Source organism: Dermacentor andersoni, chromosome 7 (genome assembly GCF_023375885.2).
Source record: "Dermacentor andersoni chromosome 7, qqDerAnde1_hic_scaffold, whole genome shotgun sequence".
NCBI classification, from domain to species: Eukaryota; Metazoa; Arthropoda; class Arachnida; order Ixodida; family Ixodidae; genus Dermacentor; species Dermacentor andersoni.
The window spans coordinates 10467777-10488957 of NC_092820.1; the positions used below are offsets into that span (position 1 = coordinate 10467777).

General features: G+C 46.4%; 1 long non-coding RNA gene across 1 annotated transcript in view; it reads right to left on the bottom strand.

The window, feature by feature from the left end:
- Nucleotides 1–2875: 2875 nt before the first annotated feature.
- Nucleotides 2876–21181, bottom strand: part of LOC140219379 (uncharacterized) — a 224195-nt gene continuing 205889 nt past the window's right edge. The window contains exon 3 of the long non-coding RNA XR_011895602.1: nucleotides 2876–5040. This is a non-coding gene — a long non-coding RNA (uncharacterized lncRNA). The remainder of the gene's footprint in view (nucleotides 5041–21181) is intronic.

A 21181-nucleotide genomic window follows, 5' to 3' on the forward strand; every position in this document is an offset into this window, starting at 1 on the left:
CTGGACCCCAAAAAGCTTGCTGCCATCCTCGAATTTTACGTCCACTGCGTCAAAAAGACATGCAGTTTTCTTGGACTTGCTTCTTCCGGCACTTCATATGCAGCTTCGCTGCGCTTACGTCCCCGCTCCATCAACTCCTCACCAGTAATGCGCCCTTTGTTTGGTCTGACGAATGTGAACATGCTTTCCTGCTTTTGCAACATGCCCTGATGTCAGACCCAATATCGTGCCACTTTGATCCGACCGCGCCCACCATCTTTCACACCGACGCTAGCAGTCACTCTCAGTGCCATTCTACTGCAATGTGACAACACGTTCCGCGAACTAGTAATTGCTTATGCTAGTCATGCACTAACCAGTGCAGAGAATTACTACACCATAACCAAGCAGCCTTGCTATTGTGCCTTGCTGTTGGGCAATGCAAAAATTTCGCCCATATCTTCATGGCCGCCATTCAACAGTCGTTACCGACCATAACACACTGTGCTGGCTTTCATCGCTAAAGAATTTATCAGGTCACCTGGGTCACTGTGTGCTTCACCTACAGGAGTACGATTTCAATGTCACCTACAGGGCTGCAAAGAAGCATCAAGACACCGATGCTCTCTCTCGCTACCCTCTGCCGAATCATGACGATTCACCATAACCTTTCCGTAATTGTGTTCGTCCTGAGTCCTCTTCATCAGCTTTACCCACTGTAACCCTCGATTGGCTAAGACACGACAGCCCATCTGTCCTTGTGTCCCACCAATGCATCGACCCTTACTGCTGAACTATTCTCCAATGCATGGAAGATTCTTCGTCACCTCCAAATGCTTGACTTTGTCGACAACTTAATCAATTCAAGCTGCACAATGGGGCTTTACGTGGCAACATTTATCACATCGATGGCAACAAATGGGTCCTGGTCGTACCATGTTCTCTGCAATGTGAGGTGCTCGAAGCCTTTCACGATCATGCGACGACTGGTCATCTAGGCTACCACAAGACTTACAACAGAATATGAAGTCGCTGCTCCTGGCCTGGCCCGTCTTCAGCCGTTGCGAAGCATGTTGCATCCTGCGTTCATTGTCAAAGCCGCAAACGACCAACAGCTCCTTCTGGCTCTTTACAACCTCTGCCTTATCCCGCTTCGCCTTTCGAAGTAGTTGGAATAGACTTGTACGGTCCTCTTCCCACGACCTTACATGGCAATCGTTGGATTGTAACGGCCGTAGACCATCCAACACGCTATGCGGAGACAGCACCTCTACCATCCAGGACTGCTGCTGAAGCCGCCGATTTTTTTCTACACAACATTATCTTACACCGCAGCGCTCCGCGCGTTCTCCTCAGTGACCGCAGCAGTCTTCCTCTCTTCTATCCTTACAGAAGTTCTGTGCGGCTCTAACACAATTCGCAAGACGACTTCCAGTTACCATCCGCAGACCAACAGCTTGACGGAGTGTTTTCACCGTACCGTCCCCGACATGATTGCGATGTACATCCACCCCGGCCACACGAACTGGGATGCAATCCTGCTGTTCGTGACATTCGCCTAATAACATGGCTACGCAACGTACTACTGGCTTCTCACCTTTTTTCTTCATCTATGGCTGTTCACCAAGTTTCATTCTCGATGTATCATTCCTTTCGACTCCTGTACCCCCATCAGTTCCTTTCTCGGAACAGTTTGTGTCTCCCCTCGCGGACTGCAGTCGCCTCGCCCCGCTTAACACCGGCATCTCCCAGGACACTCGCAAGTTTCGTTATGACTCGACCCACTGTGCTGTGACTTTTTCTCCTGGTGACGAAGTTCTTCTTTGGACTCCTGTGCGCGTTCCTTGCTCATGAAAAAAATTTCTCACGTGTTTTATTCGACTTTCCACGGTCATTGAGCAGACATCCCCTGTCAATTACCATGTCTCGCTCATTAGAACGCCATCCGATTCCTGCTGCTGTGGGACAGAGATAGTGCATGTCTCCCGCTTAAAACCAAATACTTGACGCATTTTATAGTACTTATGCACAGCCAGGTGGCCGCTTCCACAGCGAGAGAGAATTAGTGTGGGCGCAACACATGCCCTATTTTCAACTTCATCATCTGCACATCTTTTCCATCTGCATATATCATCACCAGCAGCACAGTTTAATCCTCGAGGTAGTAAGTAGCCCGAGCTTGGCTGGAATAAAACGGTTCCTTATGATACATATATATATTTCTTGCACTTCAAGAAACTTCGTGTGACCTCGAAGACTTGAGCACTGAAGTGACGGCGCTAAGTATATACAAGACCTCGTAGTAGGAGACAGTTCAATTTCACAGCCTGAGTCCCCTTGCTGGTGTAATCTTCCTTCGTGTAATTGTCGCATACTTGGCTATCACTAACACTGCTTTGCCTTTCTGCAAAACTGCAGCCTCTCTCTTTTTTTTTTCTGCTAGTCCGAGCATAAGTGCTGCCGCACATGACTGCTGTTGATTCTGATTTCGAGCGAATCTGGCTTGGCCTCATTTCGGTTACTGAGTGAATTATACAGAGAGAGAGAAATAGAAGAGAGGAAAGGCAGAGAGGTTAACCAGACACATGTCCGATTTGCTAGCCTACACTGGGGAAAGGGTTATGGGGATGAAGAGAGAGTGTTCCACAGCTATCATGCACTAAGATTTAAAAAAAGAACAGTACCATTACTCAAAGAAAACCTAGTGCATATTGTTTCCAGTAAAGTGGAGTAGTAGCCAGTAATTCTTTCGTTACTGAGATTTAATTTGGTAATTACAATTATCTAACTCGAGAAGTACTCTCCTAATTTTCAAAGTGTCAATGAGACATTTGTCGGCATCCCAAAATGGCATCTAACTGCAGTGTTTTCAGCGACATACTAATTGCGTACAATTTTTTTTGCTGGCAAAAAAAAAAACCTCACGAACTATGAAAAATACCATGTGAGTGAACTCTCACCCGCATCATAAAGCAATGCCCTCAAATAAGCTGATTTAAAGTAACTGCATTGCCTATCGTAAACCCAAAGAGACAGCGCACCACCTTGATAATGGTACGGAAGGAGCCCCAACAGCAGGTTTTACAGCTTCACAGCTACTCCTTTCTCTCTACGTCACACTTATTATCCCTCTCTCAAGGCTGACTGATCAATGATAACAAAAGTCTTGATAACGCAGCCAAAGTGCAGCTCTGACCACACACGAAATGCGAAGAGCAATGTAATAGGCACAGAATGTTTCAAAATCCAGCCTTTCCTCGCACCGCATCGAAAGAGTGCGGGCGAAGTTATATTTCGCACCAGAAACTTGCTTCGGACCAAAGCCAATATAAAGTGAGCGTTTTATTTTTCATGAAAGTGTATACATGCTGCAAAAACAGGTTCGTGTCAACAAATAAAAGCGAAAGAAACACATTGGAAAGCGACCAACTTGTAGAGAAAAGGCAAAACCAATGCGTTCAGGAAATTAAATATACCACTTCTATGAGCCGAACTGGCAATCAGAATGTCGGCACACACACACACACACACAGACAAAAAGAAAAAAAAAGAAAAAAAAGGAACCACTGTGTGTTCTTATGATCTATGAATTCGTAAGCTCCGTTGAACATCAGCCTAGAGGACGTGTTCAAATAGGTCTCCTTTTGCAGCTACGCAGTACTATTTTATCACACCTTTAGTGGCTTTCTTGATGACTGACGCCGGAATTCTACGGCAGACATCCGTTATCCTTACCTTGAACTAATCTGACGTCCGTCTTGATCATGTAAGCACAATCTTTCACATAACCCCAAAGAAAGAAATTGAACGGAGAGAGGTCCGGTGACCTAGCCGGCCAATTTACAGGCTCGTGCCTTCCAATCTATTGCGCATGAAAAGTCGCACCCAACCAGTTTCGTGCTGGGCTGCTGCTGCATGCAGGTGGCCCATCTTGCTGATACCGCAGAAGTGGAAGACGTGACAGCGGGACTTTGTTGAGAAACTCATCCACCACTCCTTCAAGGATTTCGTTCACGTAACGCTGTCCAGTCAGTGCCTGATTGAAGATGGTACTGATTATTGCACTGGCGTAAATTCCAAACCACACACTGAGCGACCACTGGTACTGGCGCCGATTGCGCCTTACTTAATGTAGATTGGAGTCCCTCCAATAGTGTGCATTATGCAAATTTACCTAGGTGCTTCTGCAAAAACTGGCTTCATCTGTGCACGTGATCTTGCTCAAAAAGTCCGGAGACGCATAGGCTTTTGTGAGGACCCAATTCGAGAAATCTAGACATCTCTACAGGTTCCTATCCTCTAAGCATTGGTGCTGGTTCAGGTGGTACGAGCGAAAGGCCGTCATTTACAATCCTCCAAACTGATGACTTCGAAATTTGTACCTCAGTGGCCACGTCTTGCATGCTAGCACGAGGGTTTGAAGCCATAAATGCTAGAACACTTGTGCGTAGGTTAGGACTCAAAGATGGAGTCCTCCGCTGCTGTTTCTTGAAGCTGCCGGTTTGGCTCAGGTATTCATAATTTCTGATGATAGTTGATGCATTTGGTCTAACACCACCGTTCCATGACTGATATATATATATTTGCGGCCTTCTTCTTTTTGCCAATTACAGATCCTAAGGCAAGGATCATGTTTACCTTCTGCTCAATAGAGAAAGACATGGAAACTTGGACAAAACAGAACGCAAATTTACACCTTTGCACCGACGTTGTCAATTCGCTTTTGTGGCAAAAAAAAAGGAAAAAAAGACAAATCAGACATCCATGCACTTTATAGATGCTAAGACAACAGTTATCACAACTGTTTTCCAACTAACATCAAACATGACGTGTTACTTCAGCCGGGAACTTGCTCGATCACGATGGTATGGTATGGTATGGTATGAACTTTATTTAATGTCCTGAAGATCAACCCTTAGGTTGACGCAGGCGGCTCCCACGTCGGGACAGTAAGGTTTAACCTTACCGCCGTATCATGGGCCTTCTGGACGGCCTGTACTTGATCGGAAAGAACTCCACTGTGTAGGACTCGCCGCCACCAGTCTCTCTCCTTGACACAGTCTGTGAAAGTCACAGGACACTGCCAAAGCATGTGATCCAGAGTAATGATGCCATTACACTTCTCGCAATTGATTGGTATCTCTCTTTCAGGATATATCTTGTTAATAAAGTTTGGACTTGGATAAGTTCTTGTTTGCAACAATCTCAGAGTCACCACTTGAGCTCTATTGAGCTTAGCGTGTGACACTGGGAATTCCCTTCTGTTCATGTAGTAATGCCTCGTGATTTCATTATATGTAAGTAATTGGTCCCTGTTCTCCTCCTGTATATTATTAAGGTCCTGGTCGCGTAGTGCACGGATAGTAAGTCCTCGTGCAGCTGCGTTAGCCATCTCGTTTAAATTCTTCCGAGATGGATCGACAGACCCCATGTGCGCAGGAAACCAGCGGATTTCGATCTCTTGGCTGTCCAACTCACCGATCAGCTGGGCAGCCCTTTTGGTTACAAAGCCATTGGTAAAGTGTCTAATAGCCATCTTAGAGTCACTGTAAATCTTCGTCCACTTATTATTCCTTAAAGCCAATGCTATCGCTACTTGTTCCGCGACTGTCGTGTCTTTAGTCATGATTGTAATAGCATCCCGAGTGAGACCATCTGCATCTACTACTACTGCCGTAAAGGCTTTCTTTCCTCTGACCCACGCAGCATCTACAAATGCCGCATGTTCTCTGTCGTGTTCTATCTCTTGCAGGAGAGCTTTGGCCGTTGCCTTTCGTCTTTCCAGGTTGTGCACCGGGTGCATATTTCTGGGGAAAGGAGTCGTCTTGATTATCTCTCTTATGCTATGTTTTAGTTCTACTGTGCCTTCACCTGACATTTTGGATTCGGTTGGACACCATCCTACCTCTTCTAGTATTGCTCTACCTGGCCTTGTTCCAGAGAGCCTCTCTCTGTGGGCAATTTGCTGAGCTTCTATTATCTCGTCTATTGTGTTGTGGAGCCCCAGTTTCATGAATTTGTTATCCGGGGTGTTAATCGGTAACCCCACTGTTGTTTTGACTAGCCTTTTAATTAATCTGTTCAACTTGTTTAGCTCTGTCTGTGTCCAACTGAGCATCCCAGCTACATATGAGAAGTGGCACAAGGCGAAAGCGTGGACCAATCTCATGGCGCTCTCCTCTCCCAGCCCTCTGTGTCTGTTACTGATTCTCCTTAGAAGTCTTATTACCTCCACAGTCTTGCTAGTGATGTGTCGTATTGTTCTTCCATTTGCCCCGTTTGCCTCCAGGAATAACCCTAAGACTCCTATGGATTCTACTTGCCTAATAGATTCGCCTGCCTTCGTGGTTAGTACTAACCTGGGTTCTTCCTCGGGAACGTATCCCCTCGGTTTTCTACCCCTTCTTCTGTTCTTGAGTACAAGGAGTTCAGACTTATTAGCAGAGCATTTGAGTCCCATGTCTTCTAAAATAGACTCTACCTCATAAATGCTCTTCTGAAGTCTGCTTTCCGCATGTCCCATACTTCCTTCAGCCGTCCATATAGTCACATCGTCTGCATAAATGGTAAAGTGAATGCCCTCTATCCCTTTTAGTCCCTTTGCCACTTTTGACATGGCCAGGTTGAAAAGCATAGGTGACAAGACCGACCCTTGTGGTGTCCCTCTGTCACCGAGATCAATCTTCTTTGATTTAATATCCCCGAATCTAAGGTGAGCTGAACGATTGCCAAAAAAGGCTTTGACCACTTCATAGAGTTTTCTCCCCAATCCCAGTTCGGAAATCACTTCAAGTATTGCTCTATGCTTAATTCTGTCAAAAGCTTTTTCGACATCCAACCCCAAGAGAGCTCGAGTGTTTTTTGGTTTAGCCAATAGCAGTTGATGTTTGATTAACAACATGGCATCTTGTGTGGACAAGCCTGATCTGAAACCAATCAGATTGTACGGTAGGATGTCATTGTCCTCCACATATTTCGTTAACCTGTTCAATACGACATGCTCCATTGTCTTCCCTAGACATGATGTTAACGAAATTGGCCTCAGGTTATCCAAGTTGAGTTGCTTGCCCGGCTTTGGTATTAAGATAGTACTGGCCGTCCTCCATTCTTCTGGATATACCCCATCTTCCCATAGCTCATTAATGTATGTGGTCACATATTTTATCGATTCGTCGTCCAAATTCTTAAGCAATCTGTTAGAGATGCCATCCGGGCCAGCTGCTGACCTACTATTCAGATCATACAGTGCCGTGCGTACCTCACTTTCGGTGAATTCCTGATCCATATATTTGCACTCTAACCCTAAGTAATCGGGATAACTCACATTCTGATCTTCTTTCCTGAGAGGCAAGTAGTTAGCAGCCAGTCGCTCCATTATGCTCTCTGCGCTTGCAGTCTGACTTTCCTGGTGTACCAGTTTCGCCACTGCCGTACGTCTATTCGATTTAGTGCCTTTTTCGTTGAGCAGATGCCTGAGCAGACTCCAATTGCCTCCACGTTTTATCCTTCCGTCTACACATTTACACACCTCATCCCATTTTTGTTTCTGCAAATATCGTGCGTGTTCCTCTATATTCTTATTGAGCTGAGAAATTCGCTTCCTAAGTCTCCTGTTTAAGCGTTGTGATTTCCATCTTTGTAAAATCGATTGCTTGGCTTCGATCAAATGCGCCAATCTACTATCAATTTGTTCGACCTCTTCCTCTGTCTCTATAGCCTTAGTTGCTGCATTCAAGTCGTCCCTAAGCTGAGCCACCCACTCTGGTAGTCTGATGCGCCCCTTTCTATCTGTGTCTGCTCTGTCTTTTCTGATTTTTCTAAAGTGATCCCAGTCTATGTAAGTGAAATGCTTTACATCCCCCCCCGTCGTTTCTACCATTATGTGTAGTATATAATGGTCGCTTCCTAGGTGCGTGCCAGAGTTGATCCAGTCTGCCCTGGTTAAGTTATAAGTGAAGGATAAGTCCGGGGTAGTGTCCGTACACGTGGAACTGCCACACCTGGTAGGAAAGGCTGGGTCCGTGATAAGAGAAAGGCCTAAATCTGTGGCGAGATGCCAGATTCCATCCCCTTTCTTACTACTCCAGCGGTAACCCCAAGATTGGTGTGGGGCGTTGAAATCCCCTCCTATTATGAGTGGCGCAGTTTTGGCTACCCTCATGGCCTTATTAAAAATGGCTCTGAAGCTCTGTCTCATCTCTCTGGGACTGCTATATATGTTGAGGCAGAACAAGCTTTGCGCTTTACCTCTGTGCCGTTTTAGGACCATTTCTATAAATATGTATTCAATTTTACTCGCCCCTAATTTTAGATCGTGCTCTATGTAAGGAATTTTCTTGTCAATTAGGGTGGCAATTCCTCTGCCTGGTTCTTTGCCTTTGCAGATCGAGTTGAAGCCGGACAGCCCGATCTCCTCCGCTAGAGTTTCCTGCAACATTATTAATTTCGGCCTATTTTCAACCGTTTTGATTATCTGTGCTAGTGACGCTCTTTTTTGCTGAAATCCTCTGCAGTTCCACTGCCACACACTAAGTCTATTTCTGTTATCCATTATTATTGTCGTTGCCCCCTGACTTGCTACCCCCTGTCACTGTTCGCTTGACTGTACCACCTGCCGCTCCTGGGGGTGTTCTAGCGCTTTCGGCTTCTAAGGGCATATATTCTTCATCTTCTCCTTGGGCCTCTAGCTTTTTCAACCTTTTCTCGGCTATTAACTTCCACTTCCATGTTTTATCCACCTTAAGGTTAACGCTGTCTACCGTGTCCTTTAGATTCCTAATCGCATTCCTAATCTCCTCCAGAACCGAGCACATCGATTCTGCCTCCGGAACTACAGCTCTCTTTTTGGGCGCCGGTGTGTCTTCTTCCTGGCTGTTACTTATACACACCGGCTTAGCTATTGCCACACTGCCGCTTTCTGTCCTCAACCCTTTTTTCATTTCCTGAATCTGCTGCTTAAGTTCTTCATTTGCTTTCTTTAGTGATATAGCCTCTCTGATCAGCTGTTCTACTCTGGCATCATTACTTTGTTCCTGCGAGGCTAGCGCACCTGTGACTTTCACAGTACCTTTGACTTTCTCGGCCCAGGTCGCTCCTGGTTCCTTTTTCTTGTTTGTCTTCAGCTCCTGCTCCTCGAAGCGCACCTGCGCCTCCCGAGACCTGGAACGGTTTCTTCCCCTCGATGTTGAGCGCTGTCTTGATCTTGATGTGCTTCTCGAGCGTGAGCGCCTTCCGGCGCCTGGAGGGGTTTCCTTTGTCGGTTGGGCCGATTCCATCTCGGTATCCACTTTGGAGCGTTGTCTTCTTCTTACTCTTACTACATATGGTATTTGGTACCGCTGCTTGCACGCCCTGTCACCTGTGGGGTGATCTTCACCGCAGAACTTGCATTTGGGAAAGCAGATATGAGCCTCCCCTGGGTCTTGCATACCACATCCTCTGCACTGCACAACATCAGGTGTTGGACAAACGTCTGATCTGTGTCCGATTCTTCCACATGCGTAACACACGTCAAATTGCTTCCTGTACAGATAGCACCTCACGAGGGTTGACCCATATTTGATGAAGTTGGGCACCCTGAATCCGTCGAAAAGGACAATAACCGATCCCGTAGCTTTGATACGTTGTGCAGCCAACGCCGTTGGGTTGTATTCATGCACAATCTTTTTCGTGATCACACTCTGACTGTCATTGAGGTTCACTCTTCTAATAACCCCCTTGCACGTAGAGTGGGGGGCTGTTTCATAAGCGCTCACTTCATATTCTGCCTCCATGATCGTAATGGACTTGATTCTCACATACCTTTCAGCATGAGAGGAGTCCGGTGTACTAACCACCACAATATTCTGTGTGAAGTTGGGGCAGACGATGTCTTCCCTCGCTTGGTCTGCTGTAAGTCCGGCTGCCTCGACGATCGCTTCTCCAATAGCTGTGCTGACCTTGTTCAGGTTGAGGCCTCCGCGAGGCCTAACGATGATTTTCCTGTGCTCCTCCGGCAGTTGCGGCATTCTTGACGCCTTCACAATCCGGCGCTTGAGCTTGTCGGCCCCGGCAGCACCTTTGTTGGCGATCTGCTTTCCTTGTGATTCTTGGATCGAATTGGCGGCTCCACCAGCTACCCAGGTCTTTTTCGCAGATCGCGATCTTCGGTTGGTGACCACCTGCCAACCCATTCTTTCCTCGCCGTCTTCCGTCTCCGAGGAGAGTTCGTCGTCCATGCGCATATCGGCCATGCCGGCTTGGCGGGCTCGCTAGACCTACGTGGCGTTAGGCCCAGCGTGGCGCCCACGCGCGATGCACAGAAAAGAGGCTGTAGAAGTCCAAAAAATGCTGGCCCACCTTGTCCAAAGGTATCCAGCGATTCGGGTTAACCTCACGAATCCGATGGTGAGCTTCAATGCGTGGTCCTGCCAAAAGTGCCTGCAGAATCATTCAAAAAGACGGAGCCGATGCGGGGCACATCCGCTTTCTTCTGCTTCTTCTTCGTCTTCCGCTCGATCACGATGTTTTTCTTTATTTCGTTCTGGATAACTCACAAGGAGCCTGTCCGAGGGCACTGCTTTATGATCTGGGTGGGAGCGCAGTTACCTGGTATTCTCCATATTTCGTGGGGTTTATTTATGTCGGAAAAAAATTTGTATGCAATTAGTTTGTTGCTGAAAATACCGTAGTTAGATGTCCCTTGGCTGTGCCTTCAAATGCCTCATTGACACTTTGATAATTAGTATAGTATGTCTCAAGTTAGATAATTAATTATAATTACTTAACTCTCAGTAATAAAAAAATTACTGGCAGCTACTGCACTGTACTGTAAACAATATGCACTAGGTTTCTTTTAGTAACGCATTGCCCTTTTTTAAAATATTGGTGCATGATAGTTAATAGGGACACCCTACATATATTTATGACCTTTGCGTGTAACTGACGATGTTTCCTTTCATAATATATGCTGTAAATTATTAGAAATGTTCTTTTTTCTTGAGTCGTTAGCATTGCTTACTGGAAAGAGAAGGAACACTGAGACACACAACATTCATGTGCAATTCACACGCCATTGATTAAAGACTCTGCCAAATGGGTCACTAAAGTCCATAGGTATTTCATGGTCAAAAAAGCATGCAAAGCAATTTGAAGCATGGTGAATATACAGCAACATATTCATTCTCTAGGCATAGGCTATCCATACCTTTAGAAGTAAATTTTAATTGGCTACCTCCATCTCTTTCAAATATATAATAAACTTTGTCCTGTGTGTATATTCATATATATGATGTATATGCATGGTGTTTAAAGTGAAAATTTAAAACAAGGTTGAAGTGAGAAAATATGTATGAGGCAGCCGCCACTAGTGCTTCTAGTACGCGTGTCCTCCTATTGTCAGGACTTGCAGAGATAAAGCAAAAGTATGAATTAAAAGTCGTGCATGTCCACACCAACAATGATGCAGTAAGCTATTAGTCCCTGTAAAATTTCAAGTGAAAAGGTCGAGGAAAGTCAAAAGAAACCTCAAACGATGTGGGTTACAAAGCTCTGGTAATGGCACTTTAGGGGTGTGTGTGTGTGTGTGTGTGTGTGCGTGTGTTTAGGGAGTGGTCTTTGGCATCTTCGGCATCACCCCGGGCTGAGCACCCCCTGAAAACTCCGGAGGGGGCTCGGGCCCCAGAGCTTCCCCGTAATCGGCACCTATGCCTGCTCGTTTTGAAACGAATGATGGGGTTCAGAGGGCACTATTGCTGTACCATTAAAATTAATGGAAGAGTGCAGCACCTCATAAACTGTTTCAAACGGTGCAGGTGAGACAAACCTTTAGCTCGAGTTGGTCTGCATAAGCTTGAGAGGCAGAGTACAGTGCAATGACAGGTCCTGAACTCCAGATAAAAGTCGATGTCTTGAGCTCATTGGTCATAAAAATAGTGGAAAGCAATGTCCCATTTGTACTGGAAGCAAAAAAATAATGTAGAGAAATGAGTAAATGCTTGAATCGGTACGGTTGGTTCTGCCGATGAGAGAAGTAGTTTAAATACATGCTATATGTTAATAAATATCAATTTTTTCACTGCAGATGATCAGACAGCATTTTCTAAAAGCAAAGTGCACCGTGGAAGTGAACGTCAGTATCTTGGAATGAACTGGTCATGCCTTCGTTAACGAGAATGCAGACAATTGTTTTTCTGTATTAAATTTTAGAAGGCAATAAGAGCACAAGAAAAATACCAATGCAGATGTATTGACAGAGGCATATTTATTCTGAAGTAGCATTGAGTTGATCAATACAGACAGTTGATTCGCAGCCTAACGGCAAATACAGAACATGCTAGTGTACATGCATGCAAAGCATGTACACTAGCATGGCGTAGATGCAGAAGATGTGTGTAAGTGGGGTTTCGATGGTGTCTTGTATGCTGCATCGCTGATTAGCACCTATACTTCTGCACCAAGGTAGCAATGCATGAAACATGCTGCACCGAAGGATGGTGCTGAAAAATTGCTAACCAACCAAGCACCTTTTGAAATGAATAGCAAGGTTTAGAAGGCACTATCAATGAAGCACTGAAATGAATGGTAGGGTTCAGCACCATGTGAACTGTTTGAAATGGTGCTGGTGAATTGAATAGCCATAAAATGACACACACAAAAACAATGACAGGGCAAATATGGTCAATGAAGAACAACCAAACTCCAAGTGAAATTCTGTTTCGAATCACTTTTGACATCATAGAAAGATTCAACAAAGCATGCTTAGAAACAATGGCACCCTGTGCTGATGCTGAGAGGTGATTGAGAAAGCTGTCAATGTAGACATAGCTATTGATGCGATAGATACTCGTGCAGTACAGAGAACAGGTGCTTAAAAGGGGCAGCAGTGCCGGTGCAACAGATAAACAGTGCCAGGGATGCTGATGCAGCATACTACTCGCACTTTTCTATCAAGCGATGATGTGTAGGCCGTGTTATTTGCTTGATTGGATCACTACATGGTCTCGTGCTTATGGCTGCTTTTTTGAATCAGTGCGAGCTTTTTATGCTTTCTGTAAAGTTGAAAAACACTTTCACAGAGTTGTGCCATAAACGACATTGCCTGCTCGTCCTGGAGCATAGTCAAGCAAATCTGCCAAGAGCTTTAAAAATAAATAAATAATAATAATAATAAATACTACCATTGTACAGTAAAACCTTGTTATAGAATTGATGTAGACCATCAGGGGTGACGAATGCAGTCTTCTCTTGGTCCTTTTCATCCACAGAAATTTGCCAATAACCAAGACCGAAGGTCTATTGATGAAAAGTATTTGGCACCGTGGAGACAATTGAGGTCATCGTCAATGCGAGGCAAGGGGTAGACATCTTTCTTGGTAATGCGGTTTAGACGATGATAATCTACGCAGAAACACCATGTTCCATCTTTCCTTTTAACAAGATGGGCAACGTCGAAGGGCTTGACAAAGGTTCAACAATACCTTTTGCAAGCATCTTGTTCACTTCATCTTGAATAACCTTACGCTCTAAAGCAGAAACTTGATATGGCCGGTGATGAATAGGACTGGCATCACCAGTATTTATGTGATGCTTAACAATTGAAGTCTGGCCCAATTGGAGATTGTTGAGGTCGAAGATGTCGTGGTAGGAAACCAAAAGGGGACACAGAGTTGCTGCTTGTTCAGGCAATAGGTCCGCAGCAATCATGGGACAAAATGTTGCGTCAGGGCAAATAGCATCCTGTAGACATGGTGAAGAATCTGAGCAGACGTCTACTGAAAACGTTGTGACGTGGTCATCTCCTATAGCACGCAGCATTGCAACCGATATGCCTTGGGGTAGAACTTCCTTTGTCAGGCCAAAATTGACAACGCGGAGGCATGTCCGGTTATCGGCGAGGGTTATACGGAGTGGGGCACAGCGATATTGCGTATCAAAAGGACATCAGGAACAGGTGTGGCGACGTAATCACCATCTTGCACAGGAAAAGATGATAGCAAATCGACGAAAGTCAAGGCTTTAGGTGGCAGGCGGACAAAGGCGGTCGTACTAAAGTTGTTCGGCAGTTCGGCACGAATATGCATGAGTAGAGGAAGTTCTAGGCAAAGGGTATCGGCAGAACAGTCGATAAAAGCTGAATGCACTGTAAGAAAGTCGAGTCCAAGGATTAGGTCATGGGGACAATTGATCCGCCCTAAAAAGAATAGGAACGTGGTGGTCGGCGATACTGATAGGGGAAGTACACATTCTTGCAACGTCAACAGTGCTACCATCGGCCATCGGCTCGAGTAGTAGGAGGCATGAGAACCTTCCTCAGTCGACTACGGAGCTTACAACTCATTGTGGACACCTGGGCTCCAGTATCTATTAATGCCGTCAAAGGGACACCGTCGACGTGAACATCAAGTAAGTTCTGGTTCGTTGGGAGCGTCAGTGGAGGATTTCGACACGACGAAGATAATGCAGCACTAGCCCCAGGAGCTGCATGGTCTAGTTTTCTGTCTGGGAGGGTCCATAATTGGTCGGTGATGAATAGCGGTGTGGCTTGTTCGACGGGAACCAACGGCGCTGAGGTGATGTCTGAGGTAGGAGGCATACGGTGAGGCGAGTCGGGCATCAGTCGGGCATCAGGTTGGGAGACGGAGTAGGCAGCAGGAAAACCGAGGTTGGCAAATTCTTGCCACACAACTGCCTGAATGAGATCGCTAGGGCTGGTTGGTCAATGGTGGGGTCAAGTGGGTGTGGATGGAATGGCACAGGACTTGTAGCCTCGATTTCACGACGAACAATAGTGTGACATGCTCACTTAAGGGTGGTGAAGTGGTAAGGTCGACGCAAGATTACCTCGCAGCTGTGTTAGGAAGCTGGGAAAACTGTGGAAAGACGCGGCGGCATACCTTGACAATGACGTTGGTGGACACATTGTTGAAGACCAAGAAGTTGAATGCGTCATCCGCAATCCCTTTGAGCATGTGGCCAACTTTCTCAACCTGAAACATTTTGTCATTGACTTTCCGGCAAAGAGCGAGCACTTCTTGTATGTATGAGACATACGATTCAGTAGAAGACTAAACTCAGGTAGCAAGCTCTTTTCTAACAGCCAGCCCACCGTTCCCACCTTTCGGCAGAACGGTGGGATTTGCAAAGAGGTCACAGCTTTTCCTTGAAGCATCCCAGCTAGAGATCTCGTCCTCGTGTGTCTGGAACCAGACACGAGGAGTTCCACCCAAGTAGAATAGGACATTGGCTAGCATAATGGTAGGGTCCCAGCGGTTGTTTTGGCTAACACGCTCATACAGGTTGAGCCAGTCCTCAACGTCGACCTTATCTTGGCCGGAGCATATGCCAGGATTGCAGGGGTTAGTAACCGTAACGCAAGTTGTTGGCGGGGTCGCAGGAGTAGAAGCAGATGAGGTGCCGTCACCAGGAGCCATGGCGGAAAGCAGGACGGTGCGGCCGCTGCGGAGCTCCGTGGCGAGGGCGGGGAATGGTACCCTCCACCAAAATGTTACGCAAATGAAGGATTAAGAACTGGAGACTATTTACAAAGGATAATGCAGTGCTGGCCAGTTCAGCCGACAGCTCGAGAGCCAGAGAGCGTTCGTCGTGTTTGTCAGGGCACCCGCGTGCATCACCCACAAGAAACACGCAATATGCATGTATCAATATGTGCCCACTTAATAAACAATTCCAATTTAAATGTAGCCATAATGAATCCCCTGCCCTGTCGCCACTCAACCTGATGTATTGGCTGAGCACTTAGCCATAGTTACGTAATGCATGCCAAACGGTTAACGTGTAGTAGTTACTTCATTTTTCAGAGGGTACAAGCATGACACTGACGAATTACTGCTTAAACCGTAGTCACTTGATGCATGCCAAGTGGTTAATGCGTAGTATTTACTTCATTTGACAAGTTGCAAGTGTGACATTGACAAAATGTTGTGCTTTCAGATCATAGATAGCAAAATTGTGGCATACGGACCTCTCCCGTAGTGCATTGCCACCGATAGCGCCGTCAAAACACGGTAGCCATGACGTGTTTCCTGCTCCCATAGCTTCTAGCACTTCCACGTCGTCACGGATGACGACATGGATGATGGCCCTTCCGTATCTGACATGGCTTGTGTGTTGACCATCATCAGGGCATTTGCAGAGAAGAGGGGACTGATGGAGAAACTGGCTGGCGGACTTGCCGTATTTTAGGATGCCGTCACCACTGCAAAGTCGCTACGGTGGCAAGTGAAAGTAACAAGTTTTTTGCTGCCTGCCTGCAAATAAAGCTTGTCTGCATGTGTTTGAGTGAGAATTAACATGTTCTTTTAGCCGGTAAGTCTATAGCCGCTCATCTGTGATTGTCGGCTAATTAGTACATCGATTAGTGCATACCTGATCCACGTTACCCGCCAACTACATATTAACGAGGTTTTAAAGTAACAGTGCCCGCAACAAATATCAATGTGCTGGACACTTTTTTGGCTGCATGTTGAAACCTTCAAGCTCCTTCAAGCTTAAGAGGTTACGGAGCATATGCACACCCACTGGAAGTGCCCTCTGTGTCTGCAAACATCACCCCTGTGAGCATCGTTTGCATGGTGCTGCAAACCTCAGCAGCACCAGCTAACGAGCAGGTGCAGCTGTTCCCTGCAACGCAGTGGCACATCGCCTACACCATGCTACAATTGAGAACTGTTGTGCAGCGTCATGCTTTTGCACCAAAGAATTGAGGGCTGTGGGACAGCACAACATGACTGGTGCGCATGGTGCAGTAAACTGTGCATAAATCGGACACACTTTATTTAGTACATCAACCACCATGTCTGGAGCATGCCAAAGTGTCACAGCCATTTCAGCCACAGCTGTGTGCATCACTGAGTGACACTCCACGATAAGGCTATCAAAGCAGTCTGTGCAGTGGGCTTCAGGGAAGATTCTTCAGCAGATATTGAGTGTGCACCCAATAGCAAACAAGCCAAATTAAAGTTTGTTCTTGTTCAGGAACCTTGACCGCTGTTTCTCACTGATGGTAGCACAAAGGCATATGTACTAAGATATTTAGACATCGATTACCATAGACGTTTAACATTTTGACGAGATAGAAAAGATCTGACAGTGATGTTCAGGACTCAAAGCACAACAATGTAAGGTCAATGAACGTATATATGATGGCACCTGCACTGTTCTTTTGCGTAAACTCATCATGCCACAGGTTAGTGTCAAGATGTAAAGCTTACCAGACCCAGCTTCTCTTGTCAGTCAACAATATACACTATAGAATTAACGTCTAAAGTTATCACTAAAATGAGTGCTAAAACCCCTTAATGCTTGCATTAGGACCAGAATTCACAAGTGGCTGTAATATCAACGTGTAAGCGCTCAGAGGGTTTCTGAAGCACTGTTGAGCACATGAACATAACTTCCAGCCGGGATAATACACGTGCGATGGGAGACAATGCCACACTCTTAAAGTCACTCATTACAAAGCAATACACAACACCCTTTCTCACAAAACCTTATAACACTAGTAAAATTGGTTGGCCAAGTTTCGATTTATCTTATTTTGAAGCAAGCACATAAAGAGAACATCCCAGTCTTTCATCCATGATTAAACCACCAGTATTAAATGGACCCACCTTAAGGTTTATTTGGCAACAGCATGTGTATGTTCATGCTTGTATCGTTTATTGATTGTCCCGCTCTAGTAGAACGGACGACCACGCAGCCTGATCATGCACTTTGTAATGAAGCTTATTTCTAGAAAATCACAAATACCGACCGCACATACAACCTCTGTCACATCTGCACACAGCACTCGAGCGTTACGCTGCGGAGGAAGGTTACCAGAGAATGGCTGTTGAGAGCGCAGTGATATTACTATGTAAAACGAACGCTGTTTCCCGCGCGTGCAATGACGCCGCAAAGCATTCATTTAGCGACCTCATTCACTACCGCCCTTAGTCGGCGGACGGCAGACCTGAACCATGCGTCAGGAATGTGCGTTTACATTGCGAAATAAATGATGAATACTCTTTATTTTCTCTAAACAAGTGCGCGCACATGCCGCACTTGGGTCGCGCACATGCCGCACTTGGGTCATCTGCCATTTACACATTCTGCCGTGTAGCAGCACCGTAACCAGGTAATGTTAAGTTTAAGCGATTGTGAAAAAGGCTCTTACGAAGTCTGAAGGAACCTAAGATAAACAGTGTCGTCTAATATGCATTCTCGGCGCTAGTACACTGTAGCACTGGCTGATCGGTGCGGCGGTCCGTGGGATGCGTCACAAGAAAAATAAGCTGGTGAGGAACCTGGAAATGAAGTATCAGGCAGCCGAAAGCGTAGGTTTGCATAGTAGATGCACATCGAATGGAAAAAGGAAGTACTTACGATAGCTTACAATAGCACAAGCCCCCAAAAATAAACGATCCACATCTTTGTGGAGTTGTTTGAGCGAAGCTCCTCTTTGTACCTCTTTGAGCTTGCCATTCTGCCGCCAAAACCAAAGACGGATGTGACATCACGGGCGCGAAAAACAAAGAATGAGTGCGGCATCCCGGACGTGACGTTTGGGTGAACCTAATGCCCCAACCACTGGCACGCGCTGGAAAGCTTCGGCGCGCGCCGAAGGGTCAAATGCGTCAAAGCGTCGGTCGGGAACTCGGTGAAGCGGAACGTCGCGCAGCGATTATGTCTACTGCCGATGCTAGAAGTTTGCCGGCGCGCGGCGAAGCTGCGCCGGCGTGCACCAATGGGAGGCTGCGACGCCTCGCAGGTGTCAACCAATCGGAGGCTGCGGGGCCTCCGGCTGCTAGGCCTGTAATGGCCGACCGTGCGGAGACGCCGGCACCAACGATCGTCCGAGTTTTTTGGACGCACGACGCGCGCGACAGTGTTCCTGAAAGACAGTGTTGTAATAGTAGGCCGACAACGACACGATCAACCGACCGACGACCGTTGGTTGTGGCAGTGCGACGTGGATCCGAAGCGACTTCGAACGACGCCGACTAATCCAACCTGCCCACTGGGTTCCGCCGGGCTCGGTGCGATCGTCTGCTAAAACAGCCAACCGAATCACGATTGCCGCAACGTCTGTGCTTGTTGTATGTGCATATTGTTGTGCTCAAAACGAGTGGAAACACGTTTACGAGCTCCGAAGTCTGGATAATCAACACTCGCCTATCGCCGATGTTGTTTACGTTACGCGTAGGCCTAGCGCGTCCATCGAGTTCGTAACTGGCGAGTGAACGAACTCACCTGAGAAACTCTGTCGAAGAAAATGAATTTTCAGGTCCGTTTCGAGCTGCAGTGATTTAAAATATGGCACTCTTGACTTCGTGTGACCTGTGATGTGGTGAATGAACCGTGTGGAAGTTGGGTTGGTCAACCGCGGCGTGTTTCGTGTGGTGTCTGTTGACTCAAGTTTAACGGGCAAGCTCTGCGCTGTTTCCAGTGGTAAAGATAACTTCCGAAAGTGAAATACACTAGTAGCCGAACTATTGGAAGTACTTACATAATCAGCCGTGCCGCCTGTTTCAGCTGACACTGCGCTCTTCTATTCGGCATGTGAATCTAGTTCAGTACAAGTTCACTGTACTCATTCACTCACTTCTTTCTAGTGCGTCCGTCTTTTGGGCTAGTTGGGCATAAATCGCTCGTGAAGCAATCAAGAACACTGACGCACTGAAGCATACGTGACAACGCAGTCATGTTTGAGTCAGTGTGTCGTTATAGTTGATCACTTCAAAAAGAAATTATCTGTTTGCAACGTGTGCCCTGTGTGCAGTGCATAGCAGGACCTGCATCATGCAAGACCTATGCATGTAGCAGCGTATACCACGATTGCTTCGATGCCCGCTTCAGAAGCAGCAAGTACGGAGTCAATGAAACTGTAATTGATTTTTTATCTCACTTTTTGCTTATGGAAAGTGTAGATGGTGTGAGTGCATTGTGGGAAAGGTGCAAAGGTGTCATCAGTGTTTTGTGCAGTCAGTATGCTTAAACTGCTGGAATCCCTTCAGCCTCTACTAAAATGTTTCTTGCTGCGATACTATAAATTGCAGTCAGGACAAAGATCTACTCAAAACCAAGTTACTAATGCATCTGCGGAGAACGTGTTTAATTAAAAAGTTAATGCTTCCAGAACAACAATATTCCGATGCACAGCATATGTGCTTACAATAAATACATTCCGTAAAGGCGAACGACTGGGCCTACAATTTCAAACTTTGTAGTAGCACCGTAAAAAGTGCTGCTATGCGTATCATCTACAACATAAGTGCTGCACGTCCAACCTTCTTCCTTGGAGGCACTTCTATAGAGACTGTTCTGGCCCTTCCCATTCTGGGTGTAGCATTTAGCTGTTCTCTCAACTTTTCCGCATATGTCACCAGCACTGTATGTAAGCACCGGCCCTTTCTTGGGTTTGTGTCCCGTGTCTCCCTTCCCTGATGACCTAAGGTTTTCCGAGCACTCTACACTTCTATCATTCTGTCACGACTTGAGTACTGCTCATCAGTATAGTTCCCGTACCAAACTCACGACGCTAACAAGCTTAAGCTTGTTCAGCGCTGGACAATACGCACCCTTTACTCCCGTCTTTTCGGTTGTCACAACCTCATGCCAGCCTTCGAGGATTGCCTCAAACCCCTCAAGTAGCACACCCTGCAATACCAACGCAACATTGCACTAGTCTATACTGTAGGATGTTTGACGTCTCTCTGGACAGCACTAATCTTTCTTCAGTTCGTCTGAACAAGTGGTCAGCACAGCCTGAGCCTTCATCACGCCTCTATGGCCCGACACCACAACTCCATGATTATATCTGGCATGCAGAGCTTTCTCTCCACCCCCCTGGCGATTTGGATTCTCCTTCCTTGGAACCAGACTTCATTGGCACTCCTGTGTGTTGCGCACCTGTCGAATGTGTGCGTGTGTGCCGTGCTGTGTTAAGTATAAACCCCATGCAAGCGATCTTGCACGCGACAGCGACAAGCGACGCGATGGAGATGGCTGTCGCGTTCGCTCGTCGCCTACAAGTTGCACCCCATGCGAGCGATGACTTCGAGCGACGTCTCCCCAGTGTTGCCGGTATGAGGGCAGCAATATAGGCGCCGAAACTAGCGTGACGCGTGCTTTATTAACTTAAGTTGATGTATTTTACTGTAAAAAGCAGCATAAAAAATTTCTGAAAGTCTTCCACTAGGTTTTTATCCTTGCACCTATAAAA